The 6,921-nt window shown below is 47.4% G+C and overlaps 1 pseudogene; it reads right to left on the bottom strand.

Moving 5' to 3' along the window:
- LOC121477397 overlaps positions 1-6,921 on the bottom strand; it is a 115,530-nt pseudogene that overhangs the window by 11,331 nt on the left and 97,278 nt on the right.

The raw sequence follows: 6,921 nt of genomic DNA, 5'->3' as shown, positions 1-6,921 counted from the left end.
CTTATTTTATTTAATCCAAACGCTTAAACTGTTACTATCGTTCATCTACATTCCCATTTCCTGCCCAGGCCCCTCGTCCATCCGTCACAGATCCATCACATTAACCGAGAAAGGACATGGGGCAGTCCCCGGGGTGTTCAGCGGTTTTAACCCTCCTGCCTTCAGTCCCCAGGGCGTGATCCTGGAGTCCTCGGGAACGAGTCCCAACGTCGAGTTTCCCTACTACGGTGCCGCCTTCTCCCTCTCGCCATGTCCTCTGCCATTCACTCTCTGCCGCTCATCTCTGTATGTCACTCAGGATATATAAATAAAATCTTTAAAAAAGAAAAACGAGAGACAGGGACAAAAAGCATACATACGATCCTCTCAAGAGTTGCAGAAAAAGCATTTGACTAACTAACAACTTCAAAAGCCCTAGTGGGTTTTGAGAAATGTCTATCATCATAATAAAGTTCCTCTAGGAAGGCCCGCACATGACATCACAAGGTGAAACCTGAAAGGGTGAAAGGTTAAGAAAACCAGAAAATCGCTCCCCTAAGAGCAGGAACAAGCCAAGGAGGTCCCTCTCATGCTGGAAGTCCTAATGTTAGTCAACAGACAGGAAACAGCAAAGGTTTCCACTCCAAGGGGACGTTCACACTGTCCCCTAATTGTTTGAAGACCGGTGGCAGGAAACAGGAAACCCGAGAGCCCCCACGAAAACCTGTTAGAACTATGATTGAATTCAGTAAATTCATGGACACCAACGAACTCACAGAGCTCAGTACCATGCTGCTCCTGAAAATGGAGCACTCAGGAATGAAATGAAGGACGTGACTCCTTATCAGGACATCACAGAGACTAAATAAAGAACCTGAATGAAAGGAGCACAAGAACTTTGTGCACTGAGCCATACCAGGCTCTGGGAGTCCGCCTTGTTTTCGTGGGTGGAAGCCTCCTCTTGTGAAAAATGTCCACAGTTCCTGAAGCCCTCGGTTTCAATGTCATTCCCTCAAAATCATGGTGGTAGATCCTAGAAGTAGGAAAAAAAAAAAAAACACCCTAAACAACCGTCAGCCCCCACAATGACCCCGACAGCAAATCCATTAATGGAAAAGCAGGACAAGTGGGCCAGCAACTTTTCTCTTTCAACGATGTCACAGAGACACAGGATAAAGCAGTGTGGTTCCTCGGCCCTGCAGGCTCTGTCAGTTAAGCATCGACTTCCTGACCTCACCCAGGTCCTGAATCTCGGGGTCCGTGAGTTCTAGCCTGGGCTGGGCCAGCACGAGGTGTGGGCGCCTACTTAGACCCACAGGGGTGGTTCCAGCATAATGCTGAAGGAGCAGAAACAGGGAGTCCAGAAGAATATGTGGCTCAGATACAACTGATTTTGTTAACGTAATTTAAACCCAATTAATTAATGTATAGTGTATTATAAACTTTCAGAGGTAGAATTCAGGATTCACCAGTTGGAGAGAACAGCAGTGCTCGTGACATCACCTGCCATCCTTCGTGCCCATCCCCCGTTATCCCCTCCCCCGCTCCCCATCTTCCAGTGACCCTCAGATTGTTTCCAATGATACAGATCTGTATTTCCTGCCATCTGTTTTCATCTTATTCGTTTTTCCTTCCTTCACAGATGTTCATCTGCTTTGCTTCATTAATTCCACCTATGAATGACACCATAGGTCATTGTCTTTTCCACTGACTTTTTTCACTTAACAGGATCCCCTAGTTGTATCCGCTCATTGCAAAAGGCAAGATTCCTTCTCTTTGATAGCAGTACCATTACCTCTCTCAAATGCCCATCAACTATCCCCATCCTCTACCATCATCTGTCTGAAGGCACAGAGGCTCCTCCCACAGTGGTGGCTACTGTGGAACGCGGCTGCTGTGACATCGGGGCGCAGGTGTCCCGCCTGGCGTTTCATTGCATCTGTATCTTCAGAGTGTGCTCCAGGCCATGCACCTGCCGTCGCAGGGCAGCTCTATCGGTAAGTTTCCTGAGGAGCCTTGGCACAGTTTCCAGGCTGCTGCACCACCCCGTCTCCCCCTCCCACAGTGGAAGAGGGTTGAGTGAGTCTTGGCGGGACACTATAAAAGTCTGGTCCACATTTCATTTTCGCACCTGTGGTCTCAACAATTCCTTTTCCTTAAGTTAGTGCGGGGGGGAAGCCGGTGTGGTGCTCTCATTTCGACACGACGTTTCCGAAGCTCATAGTGTTGGACCCCTAAAAAGCTCACGGCCAAATATGTCTCGGTAGAGGGCCCCAGAGACTCATACCCCAGACAGGCAGATGCAACTACAAGAGGGTTTTTTTTTATGACATCACAGAAAGAGAGAGGAGAGAGAGAGAGAGAGAGGCAGAAGACATAGCAAGGAAAAGCAGGCTCCATGCACCGGGAGCCCAACGTTGGGACTAGACCTGGTCTCCAAGATCATGCCCTGGGCCAAAGGCAGGCACTAAATAAACCGCTGCGCCAGCCCAGGGATCCCTAGCAAGAGGGTTTAATTGAACGTTTGCGCAAACGGGCCCTCCGGCCTCAAAGTGGAAGAGCCCAGATTGGCAATTACAGTGCATCTTTTAAAGGCAAACCGAGGGATTAAGCATAGCATTCGGGTTAAGACACGATGATTTCTTTGAAGGTCAACATGACTGTTCAGGGGACTTCGAGACAGTGGCGTGGGGGGGGGGGTGGTTTTTCTTATCTTGGAAAAACCACAGAATGTTTTTCCTTGCTTAAATTCCCGGAAGGCGCCTGGTTGTCTGCCTCTGGGTTAGGCGTGGTCCTAAATTTTCCCTTGGGGGTGGGGGGGGTGGGGTTGGGTTTCTTCAGTTATAGTCTCGCTTGGAGCCTGGAAGGAGGGCAAGTCCTGCCCTGGGAGTGGGGACGCCACCTCCCTCACCGCCTCCTTCAGCCCTCAGCCCAGGCCCGAAAGTCAGTGGGCGTGTGTACTCCAGTAGGCCCTCTCCGCCAGCATAACAGGAGCCAGTCTGGTGCTCTGGCTGCCTGAGGAGGATGTGGGGCCCTGACCAGGCTGACAGGAGCCCCTGGCCTCCTCAGGACTCGCAGGTAGGCTTCCGACCATGTGGAGCCGTGTCCTCGCTGACAGAGACTGGTCTCCTCAGACCCACGGAGTTTTTCGGGATGAACGTGGGGCCGGGGTTCTACACTGACAGGAGCCCCAGCCTTCTCAGGACAGGCGGGTAGGCTTTCAGTCCCTATGTGGGGGCCGCGTCCACGGTGGACAGGAACCTGGCCCTCCTCAGAAACCCGCATGGAGGCATCCTGGTGATGTGAGGCCATATTCCACAGTGACCAGGACCCCCCTCGTCCTCAGACCTGCTGTCTATGACTCAGGAAGACCATGGGCCCACGTTCTGCCATTACCGGAGTCCGCTTCCTCAGACCTGCTGGAGGACCCTAGAGGCGCTGTTTCGGAGTCACACCACCTCAGCAGCAGGCTACTCAGAACGACAAGGTAAGTGAATGGGGACAATTGAGATAGGGTTAGGGTTTAGGGTGACAATAAGTGGTTAGGGTGAAATTAGATGATTTGGATTAGTATCAAGGTTTATGCCTTCGAGTTCCTGGTTAGGGTGAGAGATGGGGAAGGTCAAGAGTAGGAGTCAGGTACGATTTGGGATTAGAAACTGAGTTAGGGAATGGAAATAGGGTGAATGTTACAGAAACGTATAGGGTTTAGGTTTAGGATGGGGGATGAATACGTTTAAGATAGAGCAGGGGATGGGGTTTGAAAGTTTAGGGTTAGGGGTAAGGCAGGGGTTTGGGCTAGGTTTAGGACAATTAGGGATTAGGGTACGGGTTAGGGTAGGAAACAGGTTAGGTACAGTTAGGGGGATGGAGGTTAGGTTTAGGAATGGGTTAGGGATAGGGACGGGTAGGGTTAGGAATGGGTTAGGGTTAGAGGGTTAGGGTTAGGGTTAGTGTTTGGGTTAGGGAACGGGATAGGTTAGGGTTAGGGAACGGGATAGGGAACGTGTTCGGTTAGGAACAGTTAACGACCGGGTAAGGTTTAGGGTAGGTTTCGGGTTTATGGAACGGTTAGGGTTAGGTTATGGAACGGTTTAAGGATAGGGTTAGGGAACGGGTTAGGGTTAGGGGTTAGGGGAATTGGTTAGGGGTTAGGGTTAGGGGAACGTGTTAGAAACGGGTTAGGGTTAGGGAATGGGTTAGGGTTAGGGGTTAGGAACGGGTTAGGGTGAGGAATGGGTTTTTAGGGTTTGGGTTAGGGAATGGTTAGGGTTAGTGTTAGGGAACAAGGTTGGGGTTAGGAACGGGTTAGGGTTAGGGGTTAGGGTTAGGGAATGGTTAGGATTTAGGGAAACGGGTTAGGGTTAAGGGAAAACGAGTTAAGGGTTTTGGGAACGGTTAGGGTTAGGGAACAGGTTTTAGGGACCGGTTAGGGTTAGGGAACGGTTTTAAGGTTAGGGTTAGGGTTAGGGGTTAGGGGTTAGGTAATGGTTTAGGATAGGGGTTAGGGTTGAGGGTTATGGTTAGGGGTTAGGAACAGGTTAGGGTTTTAAGGGTTAGGGAACGGGTTTTAGCGTTAGGAACGGGTTAGGGAATGGGTTAGGAACGGGTTAGGGGTTAGGGTTAAGGTTTATGGTCAGGGTCAGGGTCAGGGTTTTAGGTTAGGGGTTAGGTTAGGGTTGTAGGGTTAGGTTAGGGGTTAGGTTAGGGTCAGGGTCAGGGCTCCAGGTTTTTTTTTTTTTTTTTTTGAAACAGTTCCCTTTACCCATGATCACTGAGTGATGCCTGGGCAGGGAGGCCGACCAAGAGTCTCGGGCGAGGGCTCTCCCACACGTCCTCCCTCCCCCCACGACACGTCGCCCATTTGCATCAATGGAACGAGGATTCCTCCCCATGCAAACCCCGGAGCCGGAGGGGAACTGGGAGCCGCAGTTCTGCCCCCCCGTCCCCGGGGACGGACATGGCCACAAGCGACGGGGGGGGCGTAGGCCCCGGGACACGAGACAACTGGGGAGGAAGAGGTCCACCAGCCATCTGACCCCAGGCACCGGCGACCTGAATGCGGTGGCGGACGGATGAGTGGCACTGGGGCGAGGCTTGTAGCAGCGAGTCCCCCCTCCGCCACCTTTCGGACGAAGAAGGAAAGACTTGGGCCCGCGACTGGGAGAAGAAAAGGGAGCAGGCACCTCCCTAGCATGTGGCCCGGGAAGGAAGCCTCCGCTCCCTTCCGCCGGAGGAAAGGGCACCCATCTCCCTCGAAACTGATCAATAAATTACAAAGTAGAGAAAAGGGAGGTGGAAGTTTCCTGGCGGGATTTTCTTCCTGCCCTCTTCATTCCCCCCCTCTCAGACCAGTTTAAGGAGGATCCTTAATAGGATGTTTTTATCCAATCATTTGTAGGTATTAAGAAAAAGATTGAATTCCCTTGAGGAAGAGGGAATTTGCCAGCCTTTGCCTTCAATTATTAACTGCAATAAAATCTATTCCTAGGTCTTCCGACTTCCCATCCATGCTGCAGGTTAGACGTGCCAGCCTCTGCATCCAATCATGGGGAGCTCATTCCTTAACCATCAATCAGTCATTCCTCCTCTCACTCCCTCCCTCCCTTTGTCACTCATTAACGCTAGTTTCTGGTAACTCTCTGAGAATAATGTGCATTGCCTCACAACCCTAAGTTTCTAATTTAAGTGGTTGGATCCATGCATGTTTTATGGTAATTTTTTTCTTTTACTAAAATACTTTTTGCAAAAAAAATATGGCTGTGGAAATTTCTCCATTGGTCATGGTCCTCCACGATATTTATTAATTTGGTTTGGTTTATATAATAAATTCAAATATATTGTTAATAGTTTGTAAAGTGAGATAAAGTAAAATAAGTAAAATACTAAGCTAAAATGGATTAAAATGCAATTCAGTCTACCTTTTTTTGCTTGAAGAAGAAGAGTTTTCCTGCAACAAACTCTGCAAAGAGGTTACAGGAAAATTCAAAGAACAAGAGAAAATGTGCTCTGTCAGGCTGTAGATTAATCAATGCGGATGTTTGCTCAAGCATGTCCAGAAATTTAAGACAGAACTATTAGATATTTGAATCTTGTAGAATGCATAGATATGAAGAAGGAGTTGAAAATCTAGGAGTATTTCTATAATATTTGGTAAGAAAAAATATTCATAAAGCAAAAATTTTGCTCCGCAATTAGACCTGTAAAAATAATTATGCTTTATTATGAGGATTTGCTTTTGTTTATTTATATTAGATGTACCTGCGTTATCTGTTGCCTGCACTTAACTTTATAATTTTTTGACATTTTTATGGGGTTTTTGGGTTTGGTTATTTATGTCTGGCATATTTTATATTTATCTTATTTGTAGATTCTCATCGGATATTTAATTTTAACCTTCGTAATTATTTTTAATAGGAAAAGTTTCAATTTTGTATAAAAGATTTGTGCAAAAATATCAATCGCTATAAAAGGGTATTTAGAACCTATTCCACATGAGTAGGATAAAACATTAACTTATACTTATCAAAAATGATCTATAACTTTTCTTTCAGCATTGACGTGTTATTTTTTTCTAAAAGATTTTATTTATTTATTTACAGAAAGAGAGAGCACACACAGGGGGAGCAGCAGGAGAGAAAGAAGCAGGCTCCCACGAGAGCAGGGATCCCCTGTTCCCGGAACCCAGAAACACGACCCACACAGAATCCATGATAGATACTCAACCAATTGAGCCACCCCCAGGTGCCCTTGGGTATGTTATTTTTTCTACTCTTTTTTTTATCTCTTTCAGCTATATTACTTTATAATTGGCAATATTACTTATAATCCTTCAAAAATTATTGTTTTATTTGTCTTCTGGACATTTGAGATTTTTGCTTTTAGACACAAATCCAAAAAAACTTCTATCAGCTATAATACCTGTAAACCTCTTTATTTGTA

This window comes from Vulpes lagopus, chromosome 17 (assembly GCF_018345385.1).
Source record: "Vulpes lagopus strain Blue_001 chromosome 17, ASM1834538v1, whole genome shotgun sequence".
Lineage (NCBI taxonomy): Eukaryota > Metazoa > Chordata > Mammalia > Carnivora > Canidae > Vulpes > Vulpes lagopus.
This window is presented reverse-complemented; position numbering and strand designations above follow the sequence as displayed.